The 20773-nt window shown below is 43.5% G+C and overlaps 1 pseudogene; it reads left to right on the forward strand.

Moving 5' to 3' along the window:
• LOC140454395 (beta-1,3-galactosyl-O-glycosyl-glycoprotein beta-1,6-N-acetylglucosaminyltransferase 3-like) overlaps nucleotides 1-20773 on the forward strand; it is a 154429-nt pseudogene that overhangs the window by 4150 nt on the left and 129506 nt on the right.

Here is a 20773-nt window from a genome sequence, read left to right on the forward strand (position 1 = left end):
ACGATGGTGGTTATTGGGGGATGGAGGGAGAGCGGACTGTGTCAGTAAAGTCCCTGTTCTCAAGGTAACGATGGTGGTTATTGGGGGATGGAGGGAGAGTGGACTGTGTCAACAAAGTCCCTGTTCTCAAGGTAACGATGGTGGTTATTGGGGGATGGAGGGAGAGCGGACTGTGTCAACAAAGTCCCTGTTCTCAAGGTAATGATGGTGGTTATTGGGGGATGGAGGGAGAGCGGACTGTGTCAACAAAGTCCCTGTTCTCAAGGTAACGATGGTGGTTATTGGGGGATGGAGGGAGAGCGGACTGTGTCAACAAAGTCCCTGTTCTCAAGGTAATGATGGTGGTTATTGGGGGATGGAGGGAGAGCGGACTGTGTCAACAAAGTCCCTGTTCTCAAGGTAACGATGGTGGTTATTGGGGGATGGAGGGAGAGCGGACTGTGTCAACAAAGTCCCTGTTCTCAAGGTAACGATGGTGGTTATTGGGGGATGGAGGGTGAGCGGACTGTGTCAACAAAGTCCCTGTTCTCAAGGTAACGATGGTGGTTATTGGGGGATGGAGGGAGAGCGGACTGTGTCAACAAAGTCTCTGTTCTCAAGGTAACGATGGTGGTTATTGGGGGATGGAGGGAGAGCGGACTGTGTCAGTAAAGTCCCTGTTCTCAAGGTAACGATGGTGGTTATTGGGGGATGGAGGGTGAGCGGACTGTGTCAACAAAGTCCCTGTTCTCAAGGTAACGATGGTGGTTATTGGGGGATGGAGGGAGAGTGGACTGTGTCAACAAAGTCCCTGTTCTCAAGGTAACGATGGTGGTTATTGGGGGATGGAGGGAGAGTGGACTGTGTCAACAAAGTCCCTGTTCTCAAGGTAATGATGGTGGTTATTGGGGGATGGAGGGAGAGCGGACTGTGTCAGTAAAGTCCCTGTTCTCAAGGTAACGATGGTGGTTATTGGGGGATGGAGGGAGAGTGGACTGTGTCAGTAAAGTCCCTGTTCTCAAGGTAACGATGGTGGTTATTGGGGGATGGAGGGAGAGTGGACTGTGTCAGTAAAGTCCTGTTCCTGAAGGTAATGATGGTGGACACTGGGGGTTGAGGGGGAGAGGATTGAGCCTGGTCCCTTCCCCACAGTGAGACATCTTTCCGGTAAGCGGGGCTGGGTGACCGTTACCAATTTTGTTTTATATTCCACCCCCCCCCCCTCACTTAGCTCCAAGGGTTTTTGTTTACACTGGAGGATATTGTGTGATGGTGGGGAGCTGATGCTGGTGAAGGAAGAGGGATCGCTGACCCCGTGACGGCGAGGACCACACCGTTTTATTTTGCCGCTGGGACACGCTCCAGATGCAGGAGGATGCTCGGGGACTGAGGAAAGAAAGAGAACTTGGAGATGGGAAGAGTTGGTAGGGTTTGGGACTCTGTACCTCAAACTGCAGTCTATACCAATTCAATTGTTAAATTTATATTTGACATATGCAATGATTTTTATGAATCGGTGTATGGGGTCAAGACAGACAAATGGAGTGAGGCCACAGATCTACCCTAATCTTATTGAGGGATTGGAACAGGATCTAGGGGCTGAATGGCCTCCTCCTTTTCTTGTGAAACTTGTTTACAAATTTACCAGAGCTCTTCAGTAAAATTGGAAGGTGATAAATTAATAAGGATGGATAATCTCGTGCCCCGGGGCAGCACGGTGCCTCAGTGGTTCGCACTGCTGCCTCACAGCACCAGGGCCCCAGGTTCGATTCCAGCCTCGGGTGACTGTCTGTGTGGAGTTTGCACATTCTCCCTGTATCTGCGTGGGTTTCCTCTGGGTGCTCAAGTGTCCTTCCACAGTCCAAAGATGAGTGGGTCAGGTGGACTGGCCATGCTAAAGTGCCCATAATATTAGGTGCGTTAGTCGGGGAGAAATGGGTCTGGGTGGGTTACTTTTCGGAGGGTCGGTGTGGACTGGTTGGGCAAAAGGGCCTGTTTCTGCACTGCAGGGGAATCTAATCTAAGACAGGGTTCACTCTGCTGAAACTGCTGGGATGGGACTGTGCATTTCTCATCTAATAGTTACGGTGTCCCTGACCCCACTGTGTCGGTGTCCCTGACCCCACTGTGTCGGTGTCCCTGACCCCACTGTGTCGGTGTCCCTGACCCCACTGTGTCGGTGTCCCTGACCCCACTGTGTCGGTGTCCCTGACCCCACTGTGTCGGTGTCCCTGACCCCACTGTGCCGGCGTCCCTGACCCCACTGTGTCGGTGTCCCTGACCCCACTGTGAGCAGACTGATACCTTGTCCCTTTAAGGAGGATGTGTTCTGTTTCTCTTGATGAGGGATGTTATCAACCTGGTGCCAAGGTGTATGTTCCATGGAAAGCAGAGTAAATAACTTTGGGTTTTCTTAAATTATGACCAAAGCAGCATGAGGAAGTGGAGTCTGGCTCTTACCGATCCAGGGGCTCAGTGCTGCTTTCAGTTACTGAAGTTGCATTATTTGGTGCTGAAGCTATTCGTCACAGCTGTCACCTCTCTCTGCTGTAGGAAAAAAGCTTGAACTCTCTCCCTGCTGTGAGATTGTTTGTTTTTGTGTTCCTATCTTTTGGATTGGAGGAGATGGTCAGTGAGGGAAGTCTGTTTTGCTGAATTTGAGTTTACTATGGGTCTGTTTATAGGACGTGGCTGTATTGGAACAGTTGATTGGATAGAATTAAATTATATCTTATTTTGTTCTGTATTCCAATAGGTTCAAGTTGTGTTTTTTTTTCATTGTTTGCATTTTAATTGTGGTGTAAGAATTAAGTGTGTTTTGTGTAAAGCTCAACATTCTGACCAATCGAATTCCATCCAGAACAGAACACTCTTGAACTGTCCATGATGCTACCAGCAATGTCTAAGGTTCGACGTGACTGTTCTCAAACTCACTTGAAATATTCGCCAACGGAGTTCTGTACATTCTAGAAGGGATGTGAGTGCATTGGAGAGGGTGCAGAGGAGATTGACCAGGACGTTCCCTGGGCTTGGAGAGTTTTAGTTCTGAAGAGAGTTTGGACAGACTGGGATTGTTTTCATTAAAGCAGAGGTGATGGAGAGGAGACATGACTGAGATGTATAAAACTATGATGGGCGTAGGGTATACAGGAAGAGAACATTTCCCATGGATGGGGGGGATTAAGGACCGGGGCATAGATTTAAGTGAAGGAAACTGAACCCTTTAGTTGAAGAGGAGTAGCGTGTCAACAACTAAATGGCTGGAGGATAAGAGAAAGAGCTGGAAAGTGGTACCTTTTAATGGGTGGTAGAGGTGTGAACCCTGAAGACAATTCGGAATTATATGGATGATATTTTGAAATGCCACAGTGGACAAGGCTGCAGACTGATGTAGAAAGTGAAGCAAGAGGATATGACAGACAGGGAGTGAAACCCACACCTCTCTGTATAGTGGGCCCAGACCCATACCCTCCCTGGCCTTACCCCTCCATCCCCCTTCACACTGCTCCATCATCAGTCAGCTGTTTTGGGTTTCTACACTGAGCATGCCCAGTACACTGCAGGGAACAAAGAATGTGATTCACCCCCATTTGCTGCCATACAGATCGTTTGTGTCTCAGAGTCAGCTCTGAGACATCTCCAGGGCAGTCTCAATCTGTATCTGTGTGTCTCTGACTCCGTGTCATTGAGCATCACCCGTACACCCTAATGTCTATGTCTAGAACTGCTTTGTATATTCTGGAATATGAACACATTGTAACCTGAGAAAGGTGAGGGTTTCGGTCCTCCCCGGCTTACTCCCTGTTTGATCGCAGTGAGGCCACTTGAACTGGACAGGTGGAAGTGTGACCTCACAGAATAAGTGTGACCTCACCGTGTACATCACAGAGAGAGTTCAGACATCACAACTGGTTTGTGAACTGGCTTCAACTGAGACAGGAGGCTGTGTCAGGAAACACAGGGAAGGCTAGGTCACTGCACTGACCGTGTCTCGGGCTGATCTGTCTGGGAGTGAATGTGATCAGAGAGACCATCAAAACACCTGGACTTTACAAAGAGAAAACAAAGCTTTGAAAACACCATCAGCAATCGGATCAGGCAGAAGATGGGGAAGTTTGAAAGGTTAGTGTAAAATTCTTCCTCTTGCACTGACTGAGGATTTGGGGGTAATTATAGAGTCATAGAGTTATAGAGATGTACAGCATGGAAACAGACCCTTCGGTCCAACCTGTCCACACCGACCAGATATCCCAACCCAATCTAGTCCCACCTGCCAGCACCCAGCCCATATCCCTCCAAACCCTTCCTATTCATTTACCCATCCGAAAGCCTCTTAAATGTTGCATTTGTACCAGCCACCACCACATCCTCTGGCAGCTCATTCCATACACGTACTACCCTCTGCGTGAAAAAGTTGCCCCTTAAGTCTCTTTTATATCTTTCCCCTCTAATCCTAAACCTATGCCCTCTCGTTCTGGACTCCCCGATCCCAGGGAAAAGACTGTCTATTTATCCTAACCATGCCCTTCATAATTTTGTAAACCTCTATAAGGTCACCCTTCAGCCTCCGACGCTCCAGGGAAAACAGCCCCAGCCTGTTCATCCTCTCCCGATAGCTCAGATCCTCCAACCCTGGCAACATTCTTGTAAATCTTTTCTGAACCCTTTCAAGTTTCACAATATCTTTCTGATAGAAAGGAGATCAGATTTGCTCACAATATTCCAATAGTGGCCTAACCAATGTCCTGTACAGCCGCAACATGATCTTCCAACTCCTGTACTCAATACTCTGACCAATAAAGGAAAGCATACCAAATGCCTTATTCACTTTCTTATCTGCCTGCAACTCCACTTTCAAGGAGCTATGAACCTGCACTCCAAGGTCTCTTTGTTCAGCAACACTGCATAGGACCTTACCATTAAGTGTATAAGTCCTGCTAGGATTTAATTTCCAAAAATGCAGCACCTCGCATATATCTAAATTAAACTCCATCTGCCTCTTCTCAGCCCATTGGCCCATCTGGTCCAGATCTGTTGTAATCTGAGGTAACCCTCTTCGCTGTCCACTACACCTCCTCCAATTTTTGGTGTCATCTGCAAATGTACTAACTGTACCTTTTACGCTCGCATCCAAATCATTTATGTAAATGACAAAAAGTAGAGGGCCCAGCACCGATCCTTGTGGCACTCCACAGGTCGCATGCCTCCAGTCTGAAAAATAACCCTCCACCATCACCCTCTGTCTTCTACCTTTGAGCCAGTTCTGTATCTAAATGGCTAGTTCTCCCTTTATTCCATGAGATCTAACCTTGCTATCAGTGTCCCATGGGGAATCTTGTCAAACGCCATATGGATCACATCTACTGCTCTGACCTCATCAATCTTCTTTGTTACTTTTCAAAAATCTCAATCAAGTTTGTGAGACATGATTTCCCATGCACAAAGCCGTGTTGACTATCCCTAATCAGTCCTTGCCTTTCCAAATACATGTACATCCTGTTCCTCCAGATTCCCTCCAACAACTTGCCCACCACTGTGGTCAGGTCCACTGGTCAAAGTTCCCTGGCTTGTCTTTACTGCCCTTCTTTCCTGCACCTCACCTGTGACTATCGATGATACAAATATCTCAGCAAGAGCCCAGCAATTACTTCTCAAGCTTCCCACAATGTTCTCGGGTACACCTGATCAGGTCCTGGGGATTTATCCACCTTTAACCATTTCAAGACATCCAGCACTTCCTCTTCTGTAATCTGGACATTTTGCAAGGTGTCATCATCTATTTCCCTATAGTCTATATCTTCCATATCCTTTTCCACAGTACATACTGATGCAAAATATTAATTTAGTATCTCCCCCATTTCCTGTGGTTCCACACAAAGGCCGCCTTGCAGTTATTTCAGGGGCCCTATTCACTACCTAGTAACCTTTTTGTCCTGAATGTATTTGTAAAAACCCTATTGGGAAATAATGCTCTTGAGATTTATTCTGAGAAAGATTGGGGCTCATTGAAACTGGTGAGATACACAGAACTGATTCTTAATGAGGGACAGAAACTGTCTCAAATGTCACTCTTTTCCTCGGACCTAGGCCAATACCTATGTTCGTTCTTTTGAAAAGGGTGGTAAAAATCGTTGAATAGAGAACTGGTCTGCCAAGAATTTGAGGAGAACCCAGAGACAATGCATGTCACTTAGAGGAAGACGGGTCAGAAATTGAGTTGGAGAGGGATTGATTGAAGTGGAGCTCCCTGTGAGAGATTAGGGCGGGAGAGGAATCTGATGGTGAAGATTAGAGGGGAGGGTATTGTGGAGAGATAATGCCCTGCTTCACATCATCATTGCCCTCAATTCCACCAACATTACCAAGGGTGCCAATCTCAAGAATTTGTGGAGATGCTAACCATTCTCAGCATGGGGCCATAGTACTCCATATTCATCATTAGCTTTTTAAAAAAAATATCTTTCCTCTCAATCTTGAGATTTGTTATTTACTTGGATGGAGTTGATCGTGGATTTGAAAATCCGCATGCTCTCTTGTCACTCATCCTGCAGACATGACTTGGAGGTGCCCGTGGTGGACTGGAGTGGACAAAATTAAAAACCACACAACACCAGTTTATATCCAACAGGTTTATTTGGAAGCACTGCTCCTTCATCAGGTGGTTGTGATAAAGGAGCAGCATTTCGAAAGCTGGTGCTTCCAAATCAATCTGTTGGACTATAACCTGGTGTTGTGATTTTTATCTTCTTCCTGCAGACACAGTTCACATTCATGAAAGGGAGATTACAGCAGCATTTTCATGGAGAATGATGTCTTTCCAGTTTCAGGAAAACTCCTCCTCCCCCTTTATTCAGTGTAGATTTGTTAACACGAAGTGCTGAATGTGGTAATATCCAGGATGAACGAGAATGTGTGTTTTGTGGGATTGATTCAGACACTTTTTTTTTTAAATTTCATGATGTTCACTCTCTGCTGGAATGAACACCCAGCTCGATGTCATTCCTGTGACATTCTGTGAGGCCCTGACCTTTCAGTGGTCACCATAAAGACTGACATTTGGCGACTTCATTCATTTTCATCAGTCAAATGGTTACACCGTGCACTCAATGTATCCTGCTCTGATTGCCATCCAGTCAGACCCAGGATAAACCATGGAATGATTTTACCTTCTTTCTATAAAATAAGAAATATTGAAGCTCACCTGTGTCTTCCTCTTTCCCAAATTTTATGTTCTGTTTCACCATCCAAGTTCACGGATTTGCCTCATGAGGTGGATCATCTCAAGCTTCAACTGATTCAGCTTTGATGCTCTGAACCCAGAGCATCGATGCACAAATTACTGTGTGTTCCAAATCTTCTCCCTGACCCAAACTCCAGTTCATATTTAATCTTTAATTAAGTGTGAAGCAGGCCATTCAGACCATCAAGTCCACATGTATCCTCCGAAGAGCATCCCAAGCAGACCCACTCCATCACCATATTGTTCTCATGGTCAATCTATCTAGCCTGCACATCTTTGTGGGAGGAAACAGAGCGCTTGGAGGCTTGGAGAGGATGTATAAACTCCAGTCGGACAGTTACCCGAGGGTGGAATCAAATTCAAGTTCCAAGCGCCATGAAACAGTAGTGCTAACCACTTCACCACTGTGCTGCCCTGATCTATAATAGGTCCCCACATTGTGATTTCTCCCTGTCTCCTCGAGTCTATCACCAGTCCTAATCTGCTTGGTGTTTTGGGTAACAGACCAAATCCTCTCTCTCCGTCTTTCTGTCTGTCTTTCTCTCTTTTTCTTTCACTGCTTGCTCCTGGATCCATCCTAACAGGATTCAGGCTTAACTCTGGATATGAACTTTTAGTCTCAGTTTTAATTTGGCTCTGAGATTTTTGCTGCTTCAGGCTCCAAACCAGAGCACCGTGGATGTAACCTTCCAAAAATAAAAAGACCACTGTCACTGAAAAGGGCAAATTCCACAGACACTGAGGAACCCATCAATAGACTATATCGCACCAGTTTGAATTTAAACTATACTGCATTCCATTAATGTTATTTGATCAAAACGTCCCAGAAATTCCTCCTTAGTAATCCCATGGTTTCTGTCCATCCTTCAGTCCACATTCCTTCAGAAAGAAGGATTTTTTTCAGTTTAGTACATCCCAAAGGGATTTACAAAGATAAAGTTTATTAAGCCAGCTGAAGTAGCAGTCCCTATTGTAACGTAGGGAAACAGCAGCTACTTTACACACAACAAACTTCCACAAACAGTAATATCATTGGAACCAGATCATCTTTTGTTTCTTGAGTGCTCTGTTGTGAGAAAGAATTATTGGCCAGAAGAAACATGGGCTATTTCTGGTATCTTCAAAGTTTGGGAGAAGATTTGTAGCTCGGGTGCTCGTTGTTGTGGTTCTGTTCGCAACACAAATTCCCACCTCAGCGAACAGAACCAAAACATTTCTGGTCTCTTTTGCAATAGTGAGAATGGTCTGAGCGAAGAGATGGAACACTTCATTTAAATGACTGAGGCAATGCAACATTTCCTTTGTATTGATCATCCAATAGTGCAACAGCTCCTCATTAATGAGCATGCAACTTTTTTCACGATCTTAGAACGCATTCCAGATAATTTGTTCAGATACACTCTCAGTACCACTTGCTGAATTGCAGCTTTGATTGTACAATGTCCTGAATCACAAAAGTAGAAGTCCTGCACAGATTCACAATGATCAAACCCAGCTATATCTCACAATTATTATCAGATCACGTTATGTCAAAATATCTCCAGTTTTGTCAAGAATTGAGAATCAAAAAGTCAGTACTTTGAGGTTTTATAATCATAAACGTTATTTATAAATGTTGGAAGTGACCAATCGATCTGGACTGAGTGTTCACAAACAATTTGGAATGGTGAGGACAGTGAAAGGTGAGAGTTTCCTTTAATGCTTATTGTAACAGGCTTGAGCAGGACAGCATACTATACAACTGACCAATGTGTCCAGCGATGGCCAGGTAACTGAACAACACAGACAGGTAAAATTTGAATAGCAATACATGCAACAGCATAACAATTTTCTTGAAAACTATATTTAGTATTCTTCAGGGCGCAAAAATTATACATTGTTAACAAATTATTGACTGTGATCCAGGACACATTGTTGGTTACCGTTATTCATTGGAACCTGATGCTTTCGTCCCCCTCCATTGATGTAGATAGGGGTCTGCCCTCCATCTTGCTTCCTGAAGTCAATGATCAGTTCTTCTGTTTTGCAGACATTGAGACAAAAATTGTTATCATTGCACTATGAAACCAAGCACGCTATCGACTTCTTATATTCTGACTCATCATTATTTGATACGCAGCCTACAGCCATGATGTCATCAGCAAACTTGTAGATGTTCGTATGAAATGTGGCCAATCAGTCATGTGTATAGGGAGTGTTTGGGGGCTGAGGATGCATCCTTACGGGGCCGCAGTGTTGAGAATTATTGTTGAAGAGGTGCAGTTAGCTACCTTCACTGATTGCGGTCTGTGCGTCAGGAAACTGAGGATACAGTTGCAGAAGATAGTTTTCATGCAGAAGATGTGTTGCATGTATTGCTATTCAAATGCCCTTGGTCTCGGAGTTTTGAGATTAGTTCAGTTGGGATTATAATGTTGAAGGCGGAGCTGCAGTTGATTAGTAGGAGCCTGATGTAGGTATCCTTATTATCTAGATGTTCCAGGGACAAATGTAGGGCGAGGGAATTGTGTCCACTGTGGACCTGTTCTGCTGACCGGTAAATTGCAAGGGAATGAAGTAGTATTATCATGTTGCTCCACCTCTTTCTCCTTTCATTCCATTCCTCATGTGGACTCCTCGTTCCATTATCTGCTGCATCTAATGTTGGCTCTCAGTTCCTTGGATTTATTCCTCAATTGAATGATTTTTATAACTGGATATTTCACTGCATACATTAACTGGTCTCTGAATGCTCTCTGCGTCACCACATAAATAAAAGCATTTGTGCAGCAACTCAGGTTCCGCAGCATGAATGCGATTCTTTCAAATGTACGAAAAGCAGTGTAATTCAAAGAATTAGCAGCACTAAACATATATAAAATGTACCCCAACCAGAGAAGGATGAAGCTTGCACATATGGCAAAGAGTAAAATGGCAGATTTCTTTCTGCTCTCCAGCTCTGGGTCATTCTCCATTTTTCTCTGACCTTTCAGTTCCACACGCACCTTAATTGCCTCGAAGATGTGTCTGACAGTCAGGACATTGATAAATAGAATAAAAGTGAATGGGAACATTGGTGTTAAAAATTGTTCAAAATATTTGAAACTTGCCCACCGACGGCCATTATAATAACTGCGTGTGGTAAAACAGTACCATGGAACGTTGTTGATGATCCTTCCAGGTTTAAATCGGAAGTAGTTAGGAATGTTCTTTAAGGAAAAGAAAATATAAATTGTTGCGAGAACCCTCATTGCAGTTTTCTCTGTGCAATACTTAGTTTTCATCTGGTGAAAGCAGATGGCAACGAATCGATCAAAAGAAAAAGCAGCAGTGAACCAGACAGAACAATCAATGGCTGAGCAGGTCAGGACATAGATAACTCTGCAAACAGGAGTGATGTTCAGGAAACAGCGTGGATAATAATAAGACACAAATCTATCAAGTACGATATCAAAAATGATGAACAGTAGATCAGATGTTGCCATGGCCACCAGATAGCGAATGGTGCATGTAGAAAGACCACACTTGCCCCATGTCAAGAGTGCAATCACCACTAGACTCACTGTAAGAGAGAGAAAGGAGAAAAAGAGACTTGAAGTTACTCTCTGTGCCTGAGCCCAGATTGTAAGTAATGGCAAGAAGGTCGTTGTTGTTCCAAACCACATGAAGTCTAGAGAATATGAACCTCAGTAGCAAACTCTCTCTAAATGAATCATTTGCACTTTTAAAAGACAGAGGTAAGAACATGAGCGACAGTGTATTTGTAGCAACATGGTCACATATTCAATGTTTAGTTCGGGTTGGCAGTGGTTGATTTGAGCTGCTTTATAGGTAACTCTGACTTGTTGGATTTTCCTATAGGACCGCAACATTTACACAAAGGCACCCTACATGAGTAAATCAACAATGTTGTATATTTAGCACAAACATTGATTGGAAAATTCTTGCAATCAGTTTTGGAGTTTCCACAGCTCAGATTGTGTCTACAATTTTAGGTCCACACTGTATGAACTATAATATGGGATATTAAATCACTTCACAGTGACCGGGAGTGGATGCACTCCACAATATGAAATTTTTAAAAAATTATAAAATTTTGAGTCCATCCCACGTGTACAGGATTGAACATACCAACAATTTTATCCATGGAAGTATTCAGCAGGAAATCCAAGCACCATACCCCAGCTTAGGTGCCTACCACAATCATAAGAATTTCAATATTTGGCACGGAGTCCCTGGCCTGTCTGAGACTGTACTCCACTGCTCCCACCCAAATCCACGCAGCATTGGTTATTGCAACTTTCTAGTTTAGAATTCACACTTTTTACCTGGGATGAAGCAAAGCTTCCTGCCTGATGTCCAGACTCTCTCACACAAGCTCCTCTCCTTGTGAACAGAGATCCTCCTCCCAGATTCAGAGCACATGCTGGGACTAAGAATGTCCATAGGTTACCCAACACACAACTTGGAAATTACGAGAATTGTACTAAAGCTTGTTGTGGGAGACCCAAACATTGTTCCATTGCCTGGCTTCAGAGGCTCTATCTGAATTCAGGCCAATATTAAAGGTTAGGGGAGATGATGGGCTCATGATCAAATACTAGACTCACCACAATCTGGTGACTCTAAGATGATTGCTCCCTTATTTAGATCATGTCTTATGATAGGATATCCTTATGGGATATTCATTTTCATAAGCGTGCAACTCCCAAAATCGACCCAGTTTTAAAGATAAGAGATCCTGAATTTGATTCAGTGTAATTTTCTAAAGTAAGGAACACCAATGCATTACCCATAGGCCACAGGGAAAAGGATCTGTCTTCTGGCTTATAGACCAGTAGTAGTTGGGAATTTCGTTGGACAAGACAAAATAAGCTTTGACATGGACCATTCACTGGAATAGCTGACATCCTGAATCCAGCAAGATATCAGCACCAAGCTTCCCTACTTTCCCCTTGGTTATTTCTCCTGCTGTCTCCCATGTAGGACATTCTTTTGAACAATAACCACAGCTCAGGTTCAGAGCTATCTTCTTTCAGATGCAGGAATATTGGTTAATTTTAAATGTACTCACAAAATGTGAGTTTTGTTGCCTGGACCAATAATTCTTGCCCAATTCTAATTGCCTTTGAGATGGTACCGGAGAGCAACATTTTTGAACACCTGCATTATCTGGTGGATAGGAAAACCCTGTATATTTTGGAGCAGAGTTTCATAATTTTTAGACAGCAATAGTAATGGAACAATGATGTATTTCCAAGTCAGAATGAAATCCATCCTGAAAGGGAAGTAGCATGTGATGGTGTTTCTATGCAACTCCTGCTCTTGTTCTTCTAGCTATTCGAGGTCATGGTTCTGCGAGGTGCTGTCAAAAAACAGTTGGAGTGTAACGTTTTGCATCTGTGGGTGGTATTCATTGTGGGACATTCATGCCATTAGTGAAGAGAGTGAGTACGGAATGTGGTAATTGGCATGGTGATCAATCAGCTGTTTGTACTGCACAACGTGGTGCTTTGTAAATGTTGTTGGAGATGCTTTCAGTGAGGATGGAAAGCAATCCATCCCACCCAAGCTATACTTTCTGGATGGTAGACATGGATTGGAGAGACAGACAGGGAGCTTATTCCTGCTGTTATCAATATCTGACATACTCCTGTGTCCACAGCACTTGCATGGCTGGACCAGATCATTTTCTTGTCAATGGTTGGGCCAGGTTATTGTTTGCCATGCATTCAGTGACAGTAATGTCACTGTAAGCCAATGGCATATTGGTAGATTCTGACTTCTTGGGGATGGCTATTCCCTTGTGCTTGTGGGATACGAATGTTACTTGTCAATTACCAGACCAAGCTAGATGTTATCTCACTGTATCATGACACAGATCTTTTCATTATCTAAGGAGATGTAAATGGTGCTGAATATTGTGCAACCATGAACAAACCTTCGACTTTGGAAATGGCAATGGAGGGAAAGGCATTGATGAGGCAGCTGCAGATTTTAAGGCCAAGGTACAAGTGTGAAGAACTCCTGCAGAGATGTGTGACGGCTGAGATGATTGACCACCATCGACCATAACTATCTTCATCTGTGGTCAGGATGAAACACAAGGGAGTTGTAATCTTGGTGAGTTCAGTTTTTCAAGGAGTCCTTATTGTGAATATGTGTTCACAATGTATATGTTTAAGAGCTGAACATTTGTTGTTAGTAATTAAAATTTAACTGTAAAAAGAGAAGCATCTGATTGAGATAAATACAATCAATACCTCTGTAAATCCAAGTCAAACGATCCTGAGTTTGTCACACTAGAATATAGAAGGTCAAAGGCTGAGGGAAAAAACAGGTCAATGTTTGACACAGTTTGAATGCCCAGGAAAAGTCAGAATGTTTGTCATTATCACACTAAAGGGATTGAAATACTCCCAATTCTGGAAGTGGGAATTGTGAGCTGTCTTAATGACATGTATACCAAGGGCAGGCAGAAATAACTCGTTATGTTGAAGGTAAAATTAATCAGTCATACTTTTCAATATTTCATGTACAGGTTGTTCTGTTACAATGTGTTTCGTTAACACAAAATCGCTATAATGCAATTGACAAATTGAAGACACTGTTTCTAAAGTGCATAATGTTAAGGTGTGTCTTAGTTATAATACTATTCCAGCCCCATTAGTTCAAATGGTGCTCTTATTACGCAATTTTCTTACAACATGGGATTGCACAAGAATGGAATTACCACATTATAGCAGAACTGACTGTAAGTGTCTCCTTCTTCTGCAACTATGTTCCCTCGTTCAAGACTCCTACAGAAGTGGAAACATCATCTCAACATCTATCCTGTCAAACCCCCTCAGAATTATGTATATTTCAATAAGATCAAAATGCTAATGAGTAAAGACCTAATCTGGTTATCATTTTTCCTAAATCATCAGGAATCAGTCCAGTGAATCTTTTGAACTGCCTCCAACACCAGCATCTCCTTTCATAAATATGGAAACCAGAATCATACACAGTACTAAAGGTGCAGTCTCAACAATCTGTACAGTTGTAATAAGACTTCCCTATATTTACACTTCAAACCCATGGTAACAAAGCCCAAATTCCACTTGTATCCTGAATTACTTGATGAACATGCATGCTAACCTTTTGTTTTGCACACAAATCTCACTTTGCTGACCTTTTTGAAATCTTCCTCCATTTATAATTGTTTGCTTTTTGATTCTTCCGAGCAAAGTGTTTGACCTTACACTTCCCAGCATTAAAGCTCCAGCTTCCAAGTTTTTGCCCATTCACTCCATGTATCTACATCCCCTTGCAGATTCCTTATGTTCTTACCAGAATGTAGCCGCCCCCACCCCCCCCCCCCCCCCCCCCCTCCCCCACCACAGCTATTTATATATTTGTGGGCGGCACGGTGGCACAGTGGTTAGCACTGCTGCCTCATAGCGTCAGAGACCCGGGTTCAGTTCCCGCCTCAGGCGACTGACTGTGTGGAGTTTGCACGTTCTCCCCGTGTCTGCGTGGGTTTCCTCCGGGTGCTCCGGTTTCCTCCCACAGTCCAAAGATGTGCAGGGTCAGGTGAATTGGCCATGCTAAATTGCCCATAGTGTTAGGTAAGGGGTAAATGTAGGGGAATGGGTGGGCTGCGCTTCGGCGGGTCGGTGTGGACTTGTTGGGCCGAAGGGCCTGTTTCCACACTGTAAGTCTAATCTAATATCATCAGTAAATTTGAATACATTATACTCTATTTCCTTCTTCGAGTCATGAACGTAGATAGCAAGGAATTGAGATGCTGGGACAGGTTCTGATGGCACTTCACAAATTACATCTTTCCAACAAAATGTCTATTAATCTCAACTCTCCATCTTCTGTGCGTTAATCCAGTCTCAATCCATTCTAATACATTACACTCAACACTGTGAGCTCCTGTCTTGAGCATTAACCTTCCATGCAGCACTTAAAAAAAACCTTTGAAATCCAAATGTACTACATCTTCACTTTTGACTCCTCAAAGTCTGTCCACCAGCTAGAAGGCACGAGTCAGGAATGCGATGGAATACTCCCTACAGTACCACATCCAAAAAGAAGTATGCCTCTGTTTCTTGAAAGATGAGTACAGCTAAAGTTGGGATACGAAACTTTAAAAAGATTTAGTGATGCAAGATATGGAGATGGGATTTCCATGAATAAGGGTGATGACAACTAGAGTTTGTTTCGTTAGAATATTCATTCAGCTTTCGAACACTTCGTATTAGGAAAGGCATGTCAGAGATAGTCAGAGATACTCCTACTTACGCAAGGCCACTGGTGAAGTTGTTCCCCTCCAGTTAGTTACCCACACTCAGTCTAATTTTGCTTTGGGAGATGCTCCCAGTGACACCTGAACACTGGGGTAAGTTGTTCCCCTTTAGCTAGGAACCCACACTCAGTGAAATTCTAATTAAAAGATGCTAACTGAATCACAATGTCACTGGAATTAGATGTTCCCTTCAGGCTATTGACTCACATGCAAAACAGTTCTACAATGAAAGATATTAGCGATTGAGGGCATTTTCCTATTCATGGTCCACATTGACTACAATGCTGCTTTTACAGATACCCACAGGAAGCGCGAACACTGGGTCACAAATTCCTCATGACCAATTCTTTTTGTTTACTGACACATAGAATTGTTGGCTGGCCAGCATTTATTAGTCAACCTCAGTTGCCCTTGAGAGGTGATGTGAGCTGCGTTCTTGAACTGCTGCAGTCCATGTGCTGTAGGTTGCCCTACAATGCCATAAGGGAATGGATTCCAGGATTTTGACCCAGTCTGACATTGAAGGCATGGTGATATATTCCAAGTCAAGATGGAAAGTGGCTTGGAGAGGAACTTTCAGGTGGTGGTGTTCCCAAGTATCCACTGTCCTTGTTCTTCTAGATGGTACTAATCATAGTTTTGGACAGTGCTGTTTAAGGACCTTTAGTGAATTTCTGCACGTATCCTGTAGACTGAACACACTGCTGTCAGTGGTGAAGATAGTGGCTGTTTGTGGATGCAGTGATAATCAAATGCACTGCTTTGTTTAGGATGGTGTCAAGATCCATCAGTTTTGTTGAAGTTTCACTCATCCAAGCAATTGGGGAGTATTCCGTCACACCCCTAACTTGTGCCTTGCAGGTGGTGGACAGGTTTTGGGGAGTCAGGAGATGATCTGTTTGCTGCAGTATTCTGAGCCTCTGACCTGCTGTCCCAGCCACTGTATTGATGGGGTGAGGCCAGTTGAATGTCTGGCCAATATTGATAATGGGAGATTCACTGATGTTAACACCATTGAATGTCAAGGTGTGGAGGGAAGGTCATCTCTTATCACAGATAGTCATTGCCTTGCATTTGTATGGCGTGAATCTTAACTGCCATTTTTCAGCCCAAGCCCAGATACGCAGCATATCTGGCAGCACAGTGGTAATCAGTGCTGCCTCACGGCACCAGGCGCCCAAGTTTAGGTTCTAGCCTTGAAGGACCGTCTGCATGGAGTTTACCTGTATGTTTGGTTTTGGTTTCAATGGTTTCATCTCGCAGTCCAAAGCTGTGCAGGCTTGGTAGGTAAATGCAGAATTACGCCAGTAGGGTGGTGGTGTGGGATGATCTTCGGAGGGTTGGTGCTGACCCAATGGGCTGAATGGCCTCTGTCTGCAGAGTAGGGATTCTACAATTCCATGATATTGTTGAGATCTTGCTCCCTTCAAACATTGATTTCTTCAGTATCAGATGAGTTGCGAATGGTGCTGAACATTGTACAATTATTGGCAAACATCCCCACTTTTGACATTCTGATGGAGGGCACGTCATTGATGAAGCAGCCGAAGATGGTTGGGCCTAGAGCACTACTCTGAGGAACTGCTGCATAAATGACCAGGAGATGAGAAGACTGACCTCTAAGAACCACTCTGTGCCAGTTTTGACTCCATCCATCGGAGTTTGCTTCCTGATACCCCATTCATTCCAGTTTTGCCTGGGCTCCTGATGCCACACTTGAATGAGTGTGGTCTTGATGTCAAAGGTAATCACTGTCACCACATTTCTGGAAATCAGCTCTGCAATTCAGCTCTACAGTGATGGATTCTCCCAACAACAAGACACCATTGCAATCAGAGGGTCCAGCCTGATGTTAGTGATCCCAATACAGTTCAGTTCCATGATCATTAATGCCTTCATTCAGAGTGATTTCTGGAGACTTGACTCAGTATCACACATCAATCCAGTAAATCAGTGGCAATGAAGAGCGCCTGTGGGCAATAAAACCTTTTTGTTGTTGTTCTCAGTTGACGAATTACACCACAGGATTAGTTTGAAAATGTTAAATGTGTACATTGATATCATACCTTAGGAATTTGTTCTGCCCAGTTCAGGAGCCAGTAAGTCGAGGGTTAAATGTATTTGTCATGGATCAGCATTCAGAGAGTACCCCACATCTGAGAGGTGGCTCCTCTGGGGACGTAAAGACTGAACTTGAAGAGAAGAAATAAATATTTGAAGAGAGCCCATCACAGAATGCTCGTACCCCAGAACATTGTTTTCTGTATTGTACTAACCTCTGGCATTATAGCAGCAACACATGTTCTCTGAATCTGACATCGTTCCCTTGGCTGTCAAATGAAATTTGTTTAATATCTTGTCATCCAATATTCCATGGGAATGAGTTGAGCTCAGTTGGATTGTTGGTTTGCAGAGCAGTATGATGCTAACAGCATCAGCTCAATTCTCATCACTGGCTTGAGGTTACCATGAAGGACTCTCCTTCGCAACCTCTTCCCTCATCTGAGGTCTGGTGGCCCTCAAGTTAAATCACCAGCAGCCTCTTCTCTCTAATGAGAGCCCTGTGGTCTGGTAAGACTATGGTGACACAATATATCGAGCACTCTATTTTCCTTCAAGTGAATCATTATGGAATTGAAGAACGATGTCATTATTGCATGAAAGAGTTTGACCCACTGTATTACTTCCCTGATGTAAAACACACTGTTCCAGACATGCCCCAGGCAGCAGTGTTGATGAAGCAGCCTTGACATTTACAATGTACTGTGGGAACATTCAGCTTGGTGTTACTGTTACTGCAAACAGTTCTAAACTTCCAAGTGCGAGCTGGCATCAGCAAGACCCTTCTATACTATCTCTCATCCACTCCCAATTTAAATTTGATTCCTCGATAGCCACTAAACAGTCTGAGATTACTCAGCACCTACATGTGATCTCCAATAAACCACCTCATATTGATATAGAGATTCAATCAACATGGAAACTTTTATCTAACCAGAAGGGTCTGAATGCACTGAACTGCCCTGTGTAAGGTCAGTTCCCTGAATGGCCAGGGTCAAGACATGAGTGACTTCCCACAAAGTGAATACAGGTGAGCAGTCATTCCCACTCACCTCAGCTTTCCAACCATTCAGAATGGGAAGAAAATATGACAACTTTTCTCAGAGCAGATTGGCTCAAATTGATCAGCAAGATCTTGAATAGCATTGATGTAACATCTCACCTTATAACTGTAGGAACTGATATGTCTATGCAAATCTGTCTCGATGGTATAAACCACAATTACTGTTTGGACAGACATCCTATGTGCCAATCGGTGCAATGATGTCCCACACCATGAGACAAAGAGCATCATGTAAATCAGGGTCGACAGATGATTCACATGAGAACACAGAACCTCGAACTGTACAGCACAGGAACAGGCTTTATAAAGCTGAAACATGACATCTTGACTCTTGTACTCAATTTATCAGCCAATAAAGGCAAGCTGACCATACATCTTCTTTGCTACCCTATTTACTTGCATGGTCACTTGCAGGGAGCTATGGACTTGAACACCAAGATCACTGTACATCAATGCTGTTCAGGATTCTGCCATTAACTATATATCTTTTCCCTAACTTTCCATCTCCTAAAGTGCAGCGCCTCATACTTACCCAGATTAAGCTCCATCTGCCACCTTTCCACCCCTCTCGGCAATTGATCTCCACTGTATCTTTGACAACCTTATCCACAACTTCACTGATCATTCTATCATCTGCAAATAAACAAAGGGCAGAGGTCCCATTATGGAACCTTGAGGAACATCACGAGTCACGAACCTCCAGCCAGAAAAGCACCTTTCCTCACTGTCCTCTGCTTTCTATGGGAATCGAAGCTGCCACTTCACCATGGATCCCATGTAGTGTAATCTTCAGGATGAGCCCACCATGAGGGACCATATCGGGCACCTTTACTGAAATCCATGCAGACAACATCCACTGCTCTACCCTCATCGATTACCTTTCTCACTTCCTCAAAAGATTCAGTCAAGTTCGTAAGACATGACCTGCCTTGCATAATGCCATGCTGACTGTCCCTAATTAGGCCCTGCATTTCCAAATGCATATAAACCCTATCCCTAAGAATCATCTCCAATAGTTTATTTTCATATCCGTTCAGCAGTGTGCTGTTGATGGACTATGATTCAATTGGTGATCCTGATACAGTATCTAACGCAGCAAGTCCCTCAATACTGAACATCAGGTCAGTTGGGTGTCACAGTAGCAGGGCTGACTTTCATTCCACATGGCCGGATGTTCATGATCCTGATTGGAGCCTCTGAGCAGCACAACTATATCAAATATCTGAAATTGCACATCAGTCACCCCAAACCAAAATGTCTTTCATCTACAAAAAATTATGTTGTACCACCCAATCTCCACCGTTCTGAGCCCGGTACAATGACAGAGGTTTCACAAAGTTGATGGAGTACTGCAGTACATGGTGTAACACTCTAGCCTCAATGTGAATCCATCTCAAAATATATCCAGGTGTTTTAGTCTCTAAAACATCAGTACTGACAAAATAGTCACAATAATAATGTTATAACAATAATGTGAATAATAATGATAGCAATTACATGTTTAAACTGACAGCTAAAGTCTCCATAATAATCCCAAATGAACACAAATTGGAAGACATTCACATTATCATTTGGGGAACATCAAAGGATAAAGCAAATAAAGGCAAGATAGAAAACATCCTGTTGGACAATTTGATCCTCTGAGGCACCTAAAACTCCAGACCTCAGCGCTTATCCAATTGGGCTCTGCACCACAGCACTGTGTATCATTTTACAAATGGCACACCTCACATGGCATTCATATAATTTCAACAATATACCATTGTAGTTGGAGCCTTGTGTTCAATAACCCTCCCAGTGATCTGTCCTCACAAATATCATAACCCCAGGCATCCACTGACTGACAAAAACTCAAGGTGGTCAAAGCCATCTGGGCTGATCCACCCTTATCATGATTAGATTTTCTCCAGGGTGGAAACATTTGGACAAAAGGTCCACACTGACACTAATTAATGGACCTAACAATGTACGCAATTTAACATGGTCAATTCACTTGACCTACACATGTTTAGATTGTGGGAGGAAACCTACACAGACACAGGGAGAACATGCAAACTCCATGCAGAGAATCACCAGAGGCAGGAATTGAACCCAGGTCACTGGTGCTGTGAGGCAGCAATGCTAACCACTGAGCCACCATGTCACAGGGAACCTA

This window comes from Chiloscyllium punctatum, chromosome 29 (genome assembly GCF_047496795.1).
Source record: "Chiloscyllium punctatum isolate Juve2018m chromosome 29, sChiPun1.3, whole genome shotgun sequence".
Classification (NCBI taxonomy): Eukaryota; Metazoa; Chordata; class Chondrichthyes; order Orectolobiformes; family Hemiscylliidae; genus Chiloscyllium; species Chiloscyllium punctatum.